General features: G+C 39.3%; 1 long non-coding RNA gene across 1 annotated transcript in view; it reads right to left on the reverse strand.

The window, feature by feature from the left end:
• LOC117199619 (uncharacterized) overlaps positions 1 to 19,414 on the reverse strand; it is a 172,787-nt gene that overhangs the window by 110,147 nt on the left and 43,226 nt on the right. The gene's annotated exons all lie outside the window — the stretch shown is intronic.

Raw genomic sequence — 19,414 nt, forward strand, 5'->3', positions numbered from 1 at the left:
TTTTGTGATTAATTCAGTGGGTCCTTAAAAGACTTCACATCTGATTTAAATACATAGAAACCATAACATTTCAATTGAGATGCTTCAGAAAACTAAGAAGTGACGAGGAAGAGGACTGATTAGTTATTTTTTTTAAAAACAAAATAATTTTGGTATTTAACTACAATTCAGGCACTCCATCATTAAACAGTCTTTCAGGATACATTTCAAGGTAATAACTTTAACTCCACTTTAAAAAAAAACTCAAAATTCTGTTGTAAACGTAACAAATGTTCATCGTACAACTTTTGGGAAAAAAGAGAAAACTACAGAAAATTAAATAACAATTACTCAGTAAGTCTAAACCCATAGGCTGTATTTTAACATTAATTATGTAGTTTCTCCAAAATTTCTTTTGTTGGCATATTGTAAATCTACATATAGTCAGGAGAGACCAACTAAAGAGGGCGGGAGGTCTCACTTGAGGATGTGAAAGGGTTGAGGTGAAAATGGCAGAATGAGAGTTTAATTGCACAGTCATAGGGTGTTGAGCCATCACCCTTCGCCTACCCTAGGGTGGGAGGCATGTGTTTGTCCCTCAGCCCAAGTGCAGTGGGAGAAGGATAGACAGATAAATAGATAGGTGGGGAGACGGATATTTCAAATGGACATCAGCACCAGCAGTAGTGATCGTTGACTACATAAGAGAAAAGACAGGAGCCAGAAAAAACTGAAATGACATATTCAAAGTGTTGAAGAAAATAATGACCACCCTAGACTTCTATACTCGGTGAAAATACCCTTCAAAAATAAAAGTGAAGGGCTTCCCTGGTGGCTCAGTGGTTGAGAGTCCGCCTGCCGATGTGGGGGACGCAGGTTCGTGCCCCGGTCCGGGAAGATGCCACATGCCGCGGAGCGGCTGGGCCAGTGAGCCATGGTCGCTGAGCCTGCGCATCCGGAGCCTGTGCTCCACAATGGGAGAGGCCACAACAGTGAGAGGCCCGCGTTCGGCCAAAAAAAAAAAAAAAAAAAAAAAAAAAGGTTGGAAATATTTATACAGTGCAAACATTAATAAAAGAAGTTTGATATATACTAATATTTGACAGTTATTTTAAAGCAAGAAACATTACTACAGATTAAAAGGTGCAATTTTTTTATAATAAAAGGATCAACCTATGAGGAAATGTACCAAATCTAAATTTACATCTAATAACATAGCTTTAAAGTACATAAAGCAAGTACTAATAGGACTAAAAAGAGAAATAAAGTCACAGTCATTTGGCAGAAATTCATGCATCCCTCGCTCAAGTTCTGATCAAATAAGCAGATACAAAACGAGCAAGGATGTAGGATATTTGACTAACATGAAAAACAAACACAACCTGACACATAGAGAACAATGCACACATTAACTGCAGAACAGAATGACCAACAGGAGGATCAGAAGAATGAATACAAAACAAAGTTTCATGACTGCTGAAGGTGAATTAGAGGATGTGCTTTAACCTTTTGTCAGAATAAGGCTTCCAACTACTCCTTCCACCACCACTGCTTTCATCATATTAAACTTTTCTCCCTGTAGAAACCGGACAATTTTAGGCCTGTTCCAACAAGGAGGAAGAAAAGAAAGCTAAACCTGTGTACAAACTTCACACCCAGATCTGGCACTAGTCTTGTCAGTTCAGTGGCTCAAAAAGGCAAAACTGTTCCTGTCCTAATTCATTGCTCTCCTGGGAGTGGAAGTTTCTTCCTGGAAACATGCTACTAGGAAATTGGACTCTCCCCTAACAGTATCTCAAGAAGATACTATGATTCAGAGAATGACATAAAAATGTTAGATATAATTCTGTCTTAGCACTGATCACATTTTTATTTTAGTGAAATGTCTATATTCCTCACACTTCATCTCCAGAACCAGATCTTACTAAGATGTGTATCCCAACGCTTCACACAGTGCTTGGCATGTCATAGATATTCTAAAAGAATGTGTTGAATAAATAAAAATTGGAAAAAGGTGAGAAAAGGCCGCTGGCAGAGACTAAAAACAATCTGTGAGTAATAAACAGTACTTTCCAGAGTAGCCCTTCCTAAGACATGACATTGTAAACATGGTCCGCAGGAAACTTGGAAATCACCCAAATTCAACCAGAGTAACTGTGTACATCCTCAGATCTCAGATGTGACCCAGAACCGTTGTTAGTTCATCTACTGAATTACAACTGGACATTCTGAGGAAAGATATGTTAATAGATCCACGTGGTTTGCACGGTGATGGAAATTGGGTCAAGGTCAGTGGCACAGTACAAGGAAGAAGCAGCAGCTCTGATTAGCCAGTCTCAGGCTTTGATGTCCTGGAAACGGGGACGCCTGCATTTAGAGTGCCAGGAATTCCCACTTAATCTCCCACAACAATCCTTTAAAATCATTACCTCTTTGAAATGAGATAAAACACTGAGGTCCAGAGAGAATAAGAAAATTGCTCTAATTACTGCTAGAACTGAGAATCAGATCCTGATCTTTCTATCCCCCCAAACCTGGGCTCTTTCAACTGTTCTCTACGGGTTCCGAAAACAGCTTTTAAAAGATGCTGCGGGTCTACTGCCTTTGTTCAATAAGCTACTGATACTGACTTCACTTTCCTTGGGAACTTCCCCACTGGGGAAAAATGTGATGACAAACAAGAACTCCTTAGTCCTCGTTAGAGCTACATTCTCTATATTTCATTCATAAAATGGAGTCTGGACTAATAATCAGTACCTGATGATACTGGTTACTCACCAAGATTGGAATTGCTTCTTGAAGGACTGACCGGAAAGACAGGGCACCCAAAGGCCCAGACCTGGCCCCTCGATGTGCCGTTCTGCCAGCATGAACAGCACATCCAGAATACCTCTCTCTCCGTGATGTCTTCTTTTAAATCATTAATCAAACAACTTACCTACTACTTTCATAAGAAATAAAAAGGTCAACCCAATCTATTTCCTTTATTTATGTGTTGGAACTCTCTGTGTTATGGATTTTGAAACTTTTTAATGTGTGCTGCCAGTATTTACTTCATCTTTCATTTGCACCTTAAAATGTGTAATTTCTTTTTTTACCATAGAGAAGTATTTTCTCTTTTACTCGTATCTCTCGTCCCCACTCTCTCTCTGTCTTGCCCCATTTTTCTTCTGCTTCATTCTTTCTCACATTCATCTCTTTATTGTCCCTCCCTTTTTGACCCTTATCTTTTTATCATGGTGAATTTTTTTATTGAAGTATAGCTGATGTACAATATTATGTAAGTTACAGGTGTACAATATAGTGATTCATAAATTTTAAAGGTTATACTCCATTTATAGTTATTATAACATATTGGCTATATTCCCCATGGTGTACAATATATCCTTGTAGCTTATTTTATACATAGTTTGTACTTCTTAGTCCTCTACCCCTATATCACCCCTTCTCTCTTCCTTGGCCAATTATCTTTTCACACAAAATGGATAACCAGATGCAATGCCCAAAACTCTACCCATTAAGAGTATTTTTCCTTGCTACTGCCTTTCAAGGGCATTAATGCAATGCTAGCTCAACAAACCCTCAGTCAACCTAGTGGGGAGCTCTGGACTAAGTACTGCCTGTCAGAGCATCCCACATTGGCCCCAAATGACTGAGTCTTTACACCCCCATCTCACTTAGGCACAAGATATAGGCTTCCAAGGAAGGGTGAGACCCCAAGTTAAGTAGTTCTGGGTAGCTGAGGTCGACACTGAAATCTAACGGATCCGATGGCTGAAGGCTGTCACACACACAGTGCCTCGAATATAGTACATATATTCATGTATTTGCAAGAAACAGAAAACCTGACCTTAGTGACATTGTATTTTTTTTCTAATTTTAACTGAAGTATAGTTGACTTATAATATTATATTTGTTTCAGGTTTCCAATATAGCAATTTGATATTTTTATAGATTATGCACACCATACAACGTTATTACTGTTATTGACTATATTGCCTATGCTGAACATTACATCCCTGTGATTTATAACTGGTAGTTGGTAACTCTTAATCCTTTTCATGTATTCCACCCATCCCTCAACCCCACATCCTTTCTGATAACCACTAGTTTGTTCTCTGTATCTGTGAATCTGTATCTGTTTTGTTATATTTGTTTGTTTGCTTTGTTTTTTTAGATTCTATATACAAATGAAAACATACAGTGTTTGTGAGACAGATAGATAGATAGACAGATAGATAGACAGACAGATAGATAGACAGATAGATAGAGAGCTTCTCTATCCATTCACCTGTCCCTGGACACTTAGGTTGCTTCCACATCTTGGCTGTAATAAATAAGCTGCTATGAACATTGAAGGTAATATATCCTTTCAGATTGATGTTTTCATTTTCTTTGGATAAACACCAAGGAGTGGAATGTGGAATTGCTGGATCATATGTTAGTTCTATTTTAATTTTATGAGGAACCTCCATGCTGTTTTCCACAGTGACTGTACCAGTTTACATTCCTACCAACAGGTATATAAGAAGAGTAACTTATGTGGGTTCAATAGATCAATGAAGTCTGTGGTTTGCTTGCCATTACCCTCATGGTCACAAGGTAGCAACTGTCATATTCACAGTCAAGGCCAGAATGAGAAAGGACATGGCAGTGTGTCTGTCCCTTTTTATCAGAAAATCAAAACCTCTTTAAGAATTCTGCAGGAAAACTTCATTTTCCTAGGTCTCTTTGGACAAAACTAAGGTATACGAAGGCTTCCAAGAATGCTGAAAGAATGAGAATGAGATTATCATGATTGACTTACACCAAAAAAATTTATTGCTTGGCTGTGGACATAATGCTTCCACTCAAAAAAAAAAAAAAACAACTCCATGAGAGTGCTGTTAGCAAGCAGGGAAGAGTAGTTGAACACTAGGTAGAATATTAAAAATAACTGTCACAATGAATAAATAGTTATCGAATGGAGAATGATTTTTTGCTACACAAATAATTCCTACAATGGGAAGAAGTTTGACAAAATAATTTCTGAGGTCATTTCAATACCAGTCCATGAACTAAAGGGAACATTAAAGACTGTCTATAATTAATAAAAAGAAATCTTGTAACTATGGCAAAACATCAAGAGAGCCAGCAAAAGAGAGGAAAATTCTTTAGCATCATAGCCAGACTCATTCTGTATCCCCAAAGGAATCTTCAGGCAGCCATTGACTTTCAGAACGGAGCTGCTGGGGCAATGGTGAGCCAAAGAGGAATAATGAGGGCTTTGTCCTCATCCTGGACCAGGGAAATACTGATCAGCTGTAGCCTCCATGAAAAGCCTTACTCTTACCACCTTTAACGACTCGCCCCCGCCTTCCTCCCCACCCTCGACGGAGTCCCCTGCTCAAAATCTGACGTAAATTGTTTCCTTACCATGGCAAGCTGCCTAAGATTTCTGGGAAGTATGTTTGAACAGGAGTCATGCCAGGACTGGAATCAGCAGTGCTTCTGTGTAGCCTGCAATATAAGCTGTAATTAAGGATATTGAGATCCCTGATGCTGTAGGCCAAGTAAGCGTGTTGTCTGTGTGTGTGTGTGTGTGTGTGTGTGTGTGTGTGTGTGTGTGTGTGTGTGTGTGTGTGTGTGTGTGTGTGTGTGTGCTATTTGCTTCTTCACTTAGAATACGAAAACCAAAGGCCATCAGAGACTGTATTAGTTTGATGGAGTGTGGCATCCATCCCAAGGCTGTTTTCTTTTTCCTCTCCATTCATTCATTCACTCATTCTTTCAATTAAAGACCTTTTTTCGGATAAAGAGTAGCTAACAGGGTAGATAAGGATCTAGAGCTTATGGTGAAAGGCAGACTTTAAAGCAATATTTTAAATTGTTTCTTGATGACGTCTACGCTGTTACCTCCTTCTGTTTTTCCTATTCTTTATTGTTTCAGGGTTGAAGTAAAATATTGCCTGCTGAGATGGTACAGTTGAAGGAGCATGAGCTATGGAGTAAAAAGACTTTGATTAGAATTCCAGCTGAACCACGCACGACCTGTTGGACCTTCAGCAATTTACTTAATGCACATGAAGCTGTTTTTCTTCATCTGAGCAGGTGGCCAGTGGTCTATTCACACCCTGATATTCTAATTTTCATTCTTCTTCATTTCCTCACTTATACTTTCTTAAATAACCTACCTCCAGGTTTGTTGTTAATTTTTCCATGGAGTCATCTTTCTTCTTGGCATACAGAGATACTCACTGTATCCTAATAACTCCAGTTCTTTATTTGTTTGACTTAGTAAAATGTTATTGAGGAATAACATCATAAATGGATAGCTTAATGGATCTTCACGAACTGAGAGCCCTGTGTAACCAATATTTATATCATGAAACTGAACACCTTCCACATCCCAAAATCCCCTGCATCCTCTTCCACAACCAAAAGCTAACTACTATCCTTATTTCTAATACCAATAAGAGCATTGTAGGCACTCTTTTGCTTAGGGCTTCTTTCATTAAACTCCATGTTTATAGGATAAATTAATGTTGTTAGCTTCAGTGTTACTTGTCATTGCTGTATACTATTCCATTGTGTGAATATATCACAATTGTTTATTCATCTCTCTGTGGATGAATACTTAGATTACTTCAGTTCTGGACATTGACAAAGAGTGCTGCTATAAACATTCTTGCACATGAGTTTTTGTCAACAGAGGTACACTTTTGGATACCTAGGACTAGAATTACTGGGTCACAGAGTATGAAAATATCCAACTTTATCCAAGTCAATATGGCCACTTTTCCAAAGTGGCTGCAACAATGTATACTCCCACCAACAGGGTATAGAGTTCCTGTTACTCAATACATTCACTAGCTATTCTTGCTACTAATTATTATCATTGTTCCCTATCGGTTGGTTCCTATTAACTAATGTACCTATCGTTCAACATGTTTTGACATGTTCCATCTTTTACATTTGAACCATTCTGGTTAATGTACAGTGATATTGCTTTGTGATTGTAATTTTCACTTCCCTGATGACTAATAAAGGTGAACAGCCTTTCATAAGTTTATTTGTCACTTGGATATACTCTTTTAATGAAATTCCTGTTCAAGTTTTTTGCCCATGGTTTACTGTTGAATTGTCTATCTTTTACTTATTGACTTGTGAAGTGCTTTATATATTTTGCAGAGTCCTTTGGTTAGCATATGTGGTGCAAATATCTTCTCTTGCTCTGCAGCTTGCCTTTGGTTTGAGTCTTCTTCATTTCTGAATATTGCTCTGGAAACAAATGAAGTGGAATCATGCCTCCGCAGTTTCTTACCTGTGAGAATTCAGGTGAGTTAATAAGCTCTCTGAACGTGAATTCCCTATCTATAAAATGGGAAGAATGACCCTCACCCAACCTATATCATATTGTTGTTGGGAGGAACAAATTAGATACTACATAGGCAGAAGCTTGAGAATTCATACAGTATCCAGGTGAAGAACTGTAACAATGGTTTATAACTATTATAGATAACTTATATAAGTGTAATATATGCTGGGTAGAAAAACAGGTTAGGAATAAATCACCTATGAGCGTGATATCTTTAGTTCATATCCGCGAGATAAAGAACTTTTAGTTACACATCCTACACAAAAAAAGGAAGTCTTGTAAGACCGAAATAATGTTCCCAGATGTGAGCCTCCGCACTCATACAGGTATTTTCAGAACTTGACGTTGACATTCCTTATTTCTCATTTCCTCTCAGTTCCCTTGCTTTTCTAGTGAATATATCCAATGAGGCAAAGATGTCTTCCCCAAGAAGGTGGTGCCACTTCTCAAAAACCTGAGCCTCAGGGCCGTGTACCACAGTGTTCATTGCAGCTCTATTTACAATAGCCAGGACATGGAAGCAACCTAAGCGTACATCATCGGATGAATGGATACAGAAGATGTGGCACATATATACAATGGAGTATTACTCAGCCATAAACAGGAACGGAATTGAGCTATTTGTAATGAGGTGGATAGACCTAGAGTCTGTCATACAGAGTGAAGTAAGTCAGAAAGAGAAAAATAAATACCGTATGCTAACACACATATATGGAATCTAAAAAACAAACAAACAAAATGGTCAGGAAGAACCTAGGGGCAAGACGGGAATAAAGATGCAGACCTACGAGAGAATGGACTTGAGGATATGGGGAGGGGGAAGGGTAAGCTGTGACAAAGTGAGAGAGTGGCATGGATATATAGACACTACCAAACGTAAAATAGATAGCTAGTGGGAAGCAGCCGCATAGCACAGGGAGATCAGCTCGGTGCTTTGCAACCACCTAGAGGGATGGGATAGGGAGGGTGGGAGGGAGGGAGACGCAGGAGGGAAGAGATATGGGGACATATGTATATGTATAACTGATTCACTTTGTTATAAAGCAGAAACTAACACACCTTTGTAAAGCAATTATACTCCAATAAAGACGTGAAAAAAAAAAGTGGGGGAAAAAAAAACCCTGAATCTTTAACAAGATGCATTTTCCATCCATTTTATTTCCTTAAACCAAACAGCAATTGACTTTTGTTGAGAACTTAATGGCTGTGAGAGATATAATAATGTGGAATACTAGAAGGTCAAACGGTGACACGCTGAAATCATCTCATCCTACCTCCTAATTTTACACCTTGGGAAACAGAGGTTTAGAGAGATAAGGTTACTTACCTAAGGATGTACATGAAGTGAGTGAAGGACAAAAGCATAGAATTTCGCTTTACTAGGTTGTGGAAGGCCACAAGTGTGTGTTTTGTTCATTGTCGTAGCATATGGCACACCAAGCACAACGCCTTTCAAACAGCCTTCCTGCCACTTCTCAAACACACCAAGCTCATTCCTATCCACAAAGAGAGCTACCTAAATGGAAATGCTCAGCACTTAAAAATTTATAGAATAACATAAACAACTGATTGATTGTTTAGGGGTACACACAGCTGGGAAAACTTGTGCAAATTATTAATCGTAGGATACTTCCCATGTTCCTCAGGTAACCCTTCCGAAACTACCCACACCCTAAGATAGAGATAGTCTGTTTTCTCATAGCAATATGTTCTTAATTCTACTATAGCAGTGTGTATTGCACTACCTGATATTATAGATAGCTATTCATGTGTTTCAATCCACTAGACTATGCCTAATACAGACCTTGACACCTAGTACGTGATCCATAGATAGTTGTTACATGAGTGACTCAATCAACCAACGAATAGCCAACAGTTGATTTCTCTACTACTTTAGCATCTCAACCTATATTCCCAGGCCTGAAATTAGGGATACTAAAAACTACAGCTCTACTAAGTATGCTGTGTCTGGGTGAGGAATGCACATAGACGCACACATACATATCTGTATTTTTTCTATTTCTATTGTTAGAGTATGAGAAAAACAGAGACTATAAGGGACTGTTAGTTTGATGAAGTATAACAACCCTTCTAAGTCTGTTTTCTGTTTCCTTTCTTTACACTCATTCATTCATTTATCCATTCATTCGTTTACTCACTCTTCCAATTAAAGAACTATGTAAGATTGGCTAGCAAGAACAATTTTGTCCCTAGCAGAGATTTGCCAATGTCCAGAGACATTTTTGGTTTTTAAAACTTGGGCAAATTGCTACTGGCATCTAGTGGGTGGAGGCCAGAGATGTTGCTAAGCAACCTACAAGACAGCCCCACAGCAAAGATGTATATAGCCCAAGATGTCAGTAGTGCCAGGGTGAATAACCTGCTATACATCTACTGAAACTAAAATGGTGGCCATTAGCCTGTGTAATCCAGAAGACTGTTACTAATTTAAGAGAAAGCATTGGTCTCACCCAAGGGTAAGACATGTGCACTTATGTGGCTTTCCTTCTCTAAACTTTGCAATAAATAAACCAATCAGCACTGTTTATCTGTAGAGAGTCACAATGGCCATTCAAATCTAACATTTGAAATCTGAATCATTTAAATCATTCAATGATTACTTACTGCATGTCTCATAGTTGCCCAGCACAGTGCTATATGCCAAAAGAGAAGTTAAAAGAGAAACAATTCACATTGAATTACTGCTTCCCATTTCTCAAAGCATCTTTACTATGTGACATCACAACTTCCCTTTAAGGTAAGGAGGATGAGAATTTTGGGCCCAATCTGATAAGTAAAGAAACTAAGGCACAGAGACACACGTAGAGTCTCTATCTTCCAAAATTAAAGAGTTCTCTCACTAATATAAAAGTGAAGTCATGGCCTGTATAAAATTGACAACAAGATATATGATGAAACCCATTAAAATGGCATGGGTATTGTTTTGTAATTGCCCATCTGGAATCGAGAAGGAGGTAGAAGATAGCAGGACTAGCTCCTTGTTTTCACCCATTCAGGCTGGTATAACAAAACATCATAGACTGAGTAGCTTATTAACAACGGAAATTTTTCCCCATAGTTCTGGAGGGGAGAACATCCAAGATCAATGTGCCAGAAGATTCTGGCAGATCTCATGTCTGGTGAAGGCCCCTGCTTCCTCGTTCACAGATAGCCTTCTTTTTGCTATGTCCTCACATGGCAGAAGAGATTGGGAGCTCTCTGAGGTCTTTTTCATAAGGGTACGAATCCATTCACAGAGGCCCCACCCTCATGACCTAATCTACCCCCTGATACCATCACATTGGGAGTTAGGACCTCAACGTATGAATTTGGGGGAGACCCAAGCATTCAGTCCATCACACTCCTCCTCAAGCACTTCTTTAGTAAGACCGCCCATCAAAATCAGAATCAAGAAGCTCAGCTAAACTGATAGCCCCTGTCTGCACAGGTTCAATGGTCCCATTAAGATAAGTACACTGCAGAGGTGAACTAGTTTCTGTGCAAGCGATTTTACAAAATTGTATCATTTAAAATAAATACAAAATGCATTATTAATAATGCATCTTTTAGTAAACAGCATCCCTAATCGCTTCTCGGCCTTTTGGCTAAGATCAAGTGTAGTAAACAGCATCCCTATTTCTCATTCTGAGCCTTCAGAAGAAAAAAATCGCACACTATTTTTCTGAGTTTACTGAAGAAACTAAGGCGGGTAGAGGTTAGATGATTTGCCCAAGGCCACAGAGTTACACAAAGTTTCATGACTGCATGACTAAGTCTTTTGCCACTTTTGTCTTAGAACCCTCTCCTCTTTTTAAATCATCATCACTATTTCTCCACCCTCCACCTTAATTTTCTCTGGAGGGGGAAAAAAAGCACAAAACTCAGAAAAGTATGACACCTCTAGGGATTTTTCATGACTCACTAAAATAACTGGACACATCCTCTGGGAAACTGAGTCAGAGAAAAGAATGTGGGAAGATCTTCCCCTTCCCCCGAACTGACTGGGCGGTTCTCTGATTGACATTCTCAGATTCCCACAAGGAGAATAAAGCTCCTTGTGTCTCAACTATTGAACTCTGAGCTGGGAGGCATCTTTATCTTTTCCAAGAAAATGTAATCACCAAAACCAAAAAGTGGTCTTTACTGACAGGCACGATTGACTCAAGACAATGTCCCCTGCAAAGGAGGCCCACAGATTCCAGGTCTGGCTGTGGTCAAGCAGACCAGACACATTGCATTCTGGTCATTACTAGGGTAGACAGCCTTTAATTTCACTTCAAACCATTTTTATCAGCCTCAACTAAAATTTGATATATGAGACACATATAATTTCACAATAAATTTGTGTTTTATATTGAGTTGTTCCTAATAACATATATTCCCTAGTGTGGTTTTGAGAACACAGAATACTAACAAGCAGAACCATGCCCATTGGTCCCAGGACCATCTCTGATACAGGAGCACCATTAAACTCTCAGAGTCTGGAAGACAGTGTATAATCAGTAATACTATTATACTTCTCGATTAAGGTGAATTTATTAATTTATATAATATCAATAATACCAAGAATAATTGAGAGGGTTTTATGAAACTATAGTAGTACTAAAGAATCAGACACAATTTCACTCTTATGAAATAACTGACTATTCAGAGCTATTAAATTTATCAATTTAAGTACTTCATCTGTACAGGTTCTGCGATACATACAAAAGATAGAAAGGGGCTTCCCTTGTGGCACAGTGGTTGAGAGTCTGCCTGTCGATGCAGGGGACACGGGTTTGTGCCTCGGTCCAGGAAGATCCCACATGCCGCAGAGCAGCTGGGCCCGTGAGCCATGGCCGCTGAGCCTGCGCGTCTGGAGCCTGTGCTCCGCAACGGGAGGGGCCACAACAGTGAGAGGCCCGCGTACCGCAAAAAAAAAAAAAAGAGATAGAAAGAATTTGAGAAGCAATCCCTATCCTCAAAGAGAGACAGATATGTCCCTAAATAATTACAGACCTCGGTAACGCCATAGCGGTTGCCTGCACTATGTGCTATGTTAGAACAAATGTGGGAGTGACCAGTTCTGCATGGGGGGCAAAAATTGTGAAAACAAACCCAGCAAACGTTTGAGGCTGCTTGGATGGTCAGTAAAATCAATCAGCCTCAGTCCTGTAAGATGGTCTTCCAAACCCCGACTCAATGACCAGTGGTTGATTCAGTGACCACACAGACACATAGACATATTTAACTGCCGGCCCGTTCTGGCTCAAGCTTGGTTTCACTGGGTAAGTTTCCTTCAGGGCTATTGCATTCAGTTTTCTTCCTCCATTTCATAAACTGAGGTCAGGAAGCAAGTCCAGAATGTGACTAAGTCAACTCTTAAGACTTACAAATTCTTCACAAGGAGGAAAGATCATTGTTTGTATATAGGGCCAGATTTCAGGGTTCAGGGAGACAATGACAGAAACTTTACTACTCAGACTGCTTCTTCCCTTGCAGCTGAGCAAGGGATTTCTGACATTCAGTCTTTTAACTCTAGATGGGCATCATTTCATCCAACTCATCAAAAATAATATAATATGACATGGCCTTATATAGTGAACCTTTGGTCTCTGGTCTCTTGGGACCAGTCAGTTAAGCTTTCCCAATATTCCATGATCCATCAATAAATTAGTACCAGGTCTTACATTAGGCACTGGGGAATCAATAATAAATGAGCCATGATCCTTGTCTTCAAACGTTGGACAGTTTAGGGAAGAGAAAAGTACCAAACTAAGCAATTAAAAGTCTGATTCCAGGGGACTGATGTGAGCTGAGGAGGGTGACAAATTGCAGGTGCTGGGGAGGTGGGCGGTGGAGGGAATACTTCCTAGAAGAAGCATCTAAGCTAGGTCCTGAAATGAAACGCAGGGGATATGCAGGTGAAGAAGGGTGAAGGAAGGGGGCACTCCAGGAAAGGAAGTAGTAAAAACAAAGGCCTATGGAGGACCAAAAAAAGGGGTGCAGTCAGGACCTTAAGGGAGTTCAGAATAGATGGAACACAGCAGGGGAGACGGAAGATTGAGAACAGAGAGGCTAAATCTACTTATATGCTGGCTACGTTACACAGTTCAGATTTATTTTGAAGGCAGCAAAAACTCTGAAGGTTTTTAATAGGGTAAAAATAATAATAAAATAAAGAGTACCCCAAAAGCTACTGCTTGGAAAATGGGTTAGAGGGAGTGAAGACTGAAGTTAGAAACCAACTAGAAAGCTCTTTTGGTAGTCCAGAAAGGAAATGGTAAGAGGCTTGAATTTTTTTAAAAAATGGCAGTATATTAGAGAAACATTAGTACATTAAAGAATCTCTGAGTACTTGGAAAGAAGAACTGCTAGTTGATTGAAGGTTGATGCGTAAGGAAAGGGAGGAATCAAGGCTGATATTTAAGTTGGAAGCTTGGAAATTGGGTAGATAATGGTCCTATTTATTGAGGACAGTAAAAATTCATTTTTCATGATTTTTGTTTTTTCGTATTTTCAGTACCCATATCAAATAAATGATAATTTGCAGCTTACTAGAACCAGAGCTCTGGAACTAAGTTATCTTTTTGCCTGACATGAAGTCATCTAATTTAATACTGGTTCCTTAAATATGTACAAGGGAGGAAGTCAGACACAAAAGGTCACATTGTGTGATTCCATTTATATATGAAATATTCAGAATAGGTAAGTCCATAAAAAAACAGAAAGCGGATCGTTGGTTGCCAGGAGCTGGGGGGAGGCGAAGACGGGGAGGAACCGCTTGATGGCTTTAGAGTTTTACTTGGAAGTGATGAAAACATTTTGCAACTAGGTAGAGGTGGTGGTTGCACAACAGTGTGAATGTACTAAATAGCAATGAATTGTTCACTTTACAATGGTTAATTTTATGTTAAATGAATTTCATATCAATAACTTTTTATAAAATGTACAGGGGAGAAATAATCACACCAAGGACAGAGGTCCCACTTCCCCCTGGTTCAGATTCTCACTTAAACTTGGGGGATATTTGATTCCTGGTCTTTCTCAACCGTTTCAGGAGATCCTCTCTTCCTTTACACAAACGTGATGTTGGGCCCTGACAAAATCAATGTTACAATCAGAGAAACAGGTGAACTTTCACAATAAAGGAAATAGCATGATCCTTTTGAACCTTTAGTGGAAACTCTTCAACACTTTGATGATCCTGTGGGGGGAGGGATAGCCATGGATGTGCTGACGTTCCTGTCTGTCTGGAAGTTTTATCTTCTTTCTCTTACAGTCAGTGTTTCCCCTGACTTGCAGGCCATTTAGCGAGCACTAAAGCAGTTGTGGGACCACCACACGGCTTCCCCTCCCAGAGTAACCTGTCATGGTGGCTCTCCAAGGACACACCGCATTTACAGGGTATCCATTTCAAAGATTGGCTAATTGCTCCACAGGCTGCAAAAAAGTGCACCGTCAAATCATAAAAGGGAAACACTCTGGCTTTTCCCAGGCCACAAAGCATGACCAAGTTGATTAGGACTCATAATTCACACTCCTGATACCTGAGTTTGATCCTCAGAGAAACAGCTGGCCTATAAAAGCCCAGACAGAGCATGTGTATCAGGCGGTTCAGGCTGCCGTAGCCACAGCTCTGCGTCCACAATAAATGGCTTCTGGCATGTCTGGACCGGGGCTGCGCTGGAAATGAGACAGTAAGAGTGGAAAATCGTCCTTATTTGTTGAGTTCACCTACCCTTAATGGCAAATCAAACCCCAACCAATGCAGCTCACAGAATCCAAAGAGCTAAAGATGGAGATGCTTCCGTGGACGAGTGATCCTCTCCCGGGAGCTAGTCCTGGACCTTCCCCCACAGTACATGCATCAATGTCCAGATCTCCAACACGTGGAGTGATGAGGCAATCGGTGTTCTATGGTGACATACCCCACTAGGGCTGATTGGGTCTCACCAATTAGAGTTCTGGTGCCTCAAAAAGGAACACTTGTAAGTGGAATGCAATGGAAAGCCAGCATCACGGTAAAAGTTACACAAAGAAACGTTTTATGGCCGTTCGTGTCAAGATGAGAGACGCAGTGTGCAGGAAAGTGTTTTATAGCACAGAGGAAAGCCACGTTCTATGGGTGAGTGCTGTTCTGGAGAAGATAAAGCCCATCTTGGATTCTATATGCGATGACAGGTCTTTCTCTTGCTGACAAGGAACTCTAAAGTGATGCTGCACATTATAGGGTTAGATAGACACACAAGATGTGGGATTGCCTAGAAGTGGCTTTGAACCATGGCTCCACTACTTCATTCATTCATTGATTCGTTCAATCATCCAACAGTTACTTCTAAGTGACTATTGTGTGCTTGAGTATAAAGCAGTGGACGCGATATGGTCCTCTTCTCAAGCTTATCACCCAGGGGTCATGGAAAAAGAAAGCTAGCATCACAATAAGGCTGAGACGTGCTCTGATGAGAGGTGACATCAGGCGGGACTACAAAAGGGAGAAAATTGACACAGAGGGATAGGCCAGAATTCCTAGAGGAAGTAACATCTAAACTAAGGCCCGAAGGCCAAGTAAGTTAGCAAATTGAAATACTGTGTGCCTGTGTGGAAAGGTAACATGAGATTAGAAAGAGTTGATTAAAAGACCCAGAACATAGAGAGTATTTGGGGGATCAGAGAAAATTGAAATGGACCTGGAGAGAGAGTCCTTATAGGAAGAAGGCAAAGGAAAGAGATTTCATTTTTTTACATAGAAAAGTGACACAGGAACAGGAATTTTAGGAAAATGTTACTCATCAGGTAACTTTGAACCAACGACTTAATCCCTCTGAGCCTTAGTTTTTAACATGGATAATACTACCTAAATTGCTGTGCAAATTAAACAAGACACTTCATATAAGATGCCTAGTGCCTGAAACTTAGTAACTAATTACTCAGCAGTAACCACAAGGAAATAGCCATTAGCAAATGTGATGTAACTTTCAACCTTCCCTTCCTGTACAAGTTCAAACATTTTATGAAACATTCTCTGTAAATTCAGGTACAAATTAGTTAATTCAATAATTCAGCTTTGGGGGGAGTCCGAGACGTTCATTTGCTCAATCAGTGATTCCACATACGTTTAACTTACTGAGCAACTTTTCTGTGCTGGTCACCGGGCTTGCTACTGGGGATGCTGTGATGAAAATACTGATTGGATGGTGATTCAGTTAGAAGAAGAAATGGTTGCTTACATCAAATATCCAGCAAATTACTGTGGTTCAGTGTGGTTTGGGGTTTATGCCAGAGACTACCAGTTGCCCCGAAGTACCTATTCCCTCCTTTTCTTTATGAAAAGAATTCTCATTTTAGGTGCTGATAATGTTCTGTTTAATTATTTGGATGTTGCCTACAGAAATATATTTAGTTTGAGAAAATTTATCAGGGTATATGTTTATGATATATTTATCATAAAAATATATATAAATATGAAATACTATTATATATATAAAATCATCAACGAAAATTAAACTTTAAAAATCTTCATTTATCTGGGCCTATTTTTGTCCAGCTAAAAAATATGTTCTAGGACTCCTGTGCAGCTAGGGAGTGATATGACTGAGTTCTGGCCAATGAAGTATAAACACATATGTGGAGAGATATTGCCAATAAGTCTCTTAAAGGGATATGGACATGTTCCTCCCCTCTTCAACCCTAGATCTGGGAACACAGATGATGTATAGGCTATCTTTGATCATGAGGACAAGAGCCACATCCTAGCGATATTTGAGAGATTAGCTAGAAGAAGCTTTGACTCTGCCTGAGAACTTTTCACAACTGCTAAACTAGCCCTTTCCTCTAGATTTAGTTTACCTGAGAAAGAGGGGTGGGGGGGAAATGGTCTTGTTTAAAACATTCTTATTTTGGATTTTTTTTGTTAATTCAGCTGAAGTTCATTTTAACTCATACAAAGTTCAAGGTGGAATTCTGTTCAGTCCTCGCTTCCACACAAAGAACACAGAAATGACTATATATGTTATATATATACCTTATATACACACACCCAAATGATTTTATATATATATATATATAAACAAACAAACAAGGAGGTACCTAAAAGAGCAGCAGAAAGAGCAGAACCCTCTGAGTCTTAAATTAAAGGTCTGGCTTCACTTCTTACTGTCTAATTGCAACTCTACATTCTCGTTCGTAATACCGAGATTTAAACGTCTACTATGTTTTCTTCATCGTTAAAGTTCTTTCCTGGCAGCAGCTCAGTCTAAATCTAGTTAACTTGAAAAGGGAATGTATTGGAATGTAGTCAAAGATGTCACAAAGTAAATTGATAGGCTAGTGTCCAGGCTGAGAAATAAGGCAAAAACCAGAATGAAATATCAGAATAAGATCAAGGTAACAAGAGCATCCTACCATCTCAGCAGAGTGCCACGCCTGGAATGAAGGATTTGGGCCATTTTTTTCCCCTGCTGTGAGTCACTTGATGCAACATACAAAGTAGTGGGGAAAAGAGTCTAATCAACTAAGTGTAGATTACAAACCCATCGGCTTCTTTGAAGCAGTGAGTGAAAGTCTGGAGGGAAAGGTACGCACCGCCTCCAGGGGCCTCTAGTCCTCTATTAGGAGGGCAGTGGACATTGATTTATAGTCCCACTGAGATTGTACAAAGTGGGGGCCACCTAGGTCCCTCAAATTAATGGACGCTGGACAGTCATAAATCAACAAATGTCCACTCTTACCACCTCACAAGGTTGTTGAGAGTGGAATAAATTACAGACAAAAACTCTGAAGACTGAAACCCGCTATACAAATACTCATTACTGCTGTTATTAATATCAGGATTTATGAAAAAATAAAGTACTTTAAAATCATGGTCATTTCAAAGTTTCAAGGTTTCCTTCCTTTACTACAGAAATTATTCCATTAGTATCGGGCACTAAATTAATGTCTCTCAGATTAATAGCAGAGAATGTGTGTAGATAACGTTGACATTAACTGGTAAGTAAAAAAACAAGTGCCCTTTCTACAGAGGTTTGGAAGGTCACATTTCATTTTAGGTGGGTTTCGGAGAAGAGTGTGGAGGATGGGGAAATGTAAATTTCTAGACAAAAGTCATCACCTAGAATGGAATTCTTAGCAGTGGTCCTTGAGTGCATGAATGGCTTTAGAGGCTTATAAAACCCTGAAATTGCATGTAAATATTTTGTTGCACACAGAAGTGTATATATTTATATTTCTCGTGGACATAGCCAATACTTTTTTTATCAGCTGTTGAAAGGAACATGACCCTAAAAACACTAAGAATCATTATTTTTAATATGCGTTATCATGGTCTATGGAATCATAAATATCTGAATTCAAATTCTGGGTACCCACCCTAGGTTCAAAACTGTGTCAATCAATGAAGGAACTCATAAACCATTCCCCACTCTTCAGGAACTCAGGGTCTCACACAAGAGATAAAAGAGTAGGTATACCAACTGAAATATCATAGGCTGTAAACAACAGAAAGTCAAACTGAGCTTAGCCTACATAACATGGAAATAGTTCATAAAGCTCTCGGGAATAGAAATCCAGAGATAAGGTAGGTTTCAGAGTTGGTGTAATACAATGGCTTTGATTGCACTTCTCAACAATTCTCTTGGCTTGGAATCCCCCCGTGTGCTGGCTTCAGGCTAATATCTGTTGTGGTTACAGAGTGGCTGCAGATATCTCAAATGGAGTAAGCAGAAATAACATCCATACAAGCAGGTATCATTCGTGGTTCACCTTTTTTTTTTTTTCCCTTCAGAGTACTCTGCAGAATTGAGTATTCAATTAATATCTCTTAGATAGCAAAGTGATTGGATAAAAGCATGAGACATTTATATAATAATACATGGCAGGCATGATTAAATGAGCATTTTAGACACCACAAACAATAGATCAAAGAAAGAAATTATACATTCAAAAAGCTACTAAAATTCAAGAAGTTTCTAAAGAATATCATGCTTCAGATAAATAGAGGGAGACAGAAATAGTATTTCAGGCATACGGTTCCTGCTTTGTTCAAAGCAAATGAACTCAAAAATGAAAAAAAGACACTAGATTTCCAAGGAACTTTCCATC

The sequence above is a fragment of the Orcinus orca genome, chromosome 17 (assembly GCF_937001465.1).
Source record: "Orcinus orca chromosome 17, mOrcOrc1.1, whole genome shotgun sequence".
Taxonomy (NCBI): Eukaryota; Metazoa; Chordata; class Mammalia; order Artiodactyla; family Delphinidae; genus Orcinus; species Orcinus orca.